The following is a 503-nucleotide window of genomic DNA, read 5'->3' on the forward strand; positions in this document are numbered from 1 at the left end:
TGGGCCTGTGAGCCATGGCCGCTGAGCCTGCGCGTCCGGAGCCTGTGCTCCGCAACGGGAGAGGCCACGGCAGTGGGAGGCCCACGTACCGCAAAAAACAAACAAACAAACAAACAAACTCACTTTTGATTTAACGAAAATAAAACATTTGATTTAACGAAAATAAAACATAAAACATTTGATTTAACGAAAATAAAACATAAAATAATTACTGAATATCATCTCCGCGTACTGCAAAAAAAAAAAGGAAGAAAAGGAGGTGATATAGTAAGTTACCTGAAGGTTGCATTTAGGAGATACGTCCAAGTTAAAAAAAAAAAAATCTGGAGACATTATTTATAGTTCTTAGAACGAAAGTGTTCTGTTTTTCAGTTTCATCTCAAAAGGCGTGGGAAATAGGTTTGTGGGTTTGTTTTCCTTGCAGTCCTGATATTTAATATTGAAGCCATATTTTTTCTTAAAAAACAGAAACATAAAAAAAAAAAAAAAAAAAAAAAAAAAAA

At 34.6% G+C, this 503-nt stretch overlaps 1 protein-coding gene across 3 annotated transcripts in view; it reads left to right on the forward strand.

The window, feature by feature from the left end:
• Nucleotides 1-503, forward strand: part of MAP3K8 (mitogen-activated protein kinase kinase kinase 8) — a 29178-nt gene that overhangs the window by 18493 nt on the left and 10182 nt on the right. The gene's annotated exons all lie outside the window — the stretch shown is intronic.

The sequence above is a fragment of the Neophocaena asiaeorientalis genome, unplaced genomic scaffold (genome assembly GCF_003031525.2).
Source record: "Neophocaena asiaeorientalis asiaeorientalis breed wild unplaced genomic scaffold, Neophocaena_asiaeorientalis_V1.1 scaffold4, whole genome shotgun sequence".
NCBI lineage: Eukaryota > Metazoa > Chordata > Mammalia > Artiodactyla > Phocoenidae > Neophocaena > Neophocaena asiaeorientalis.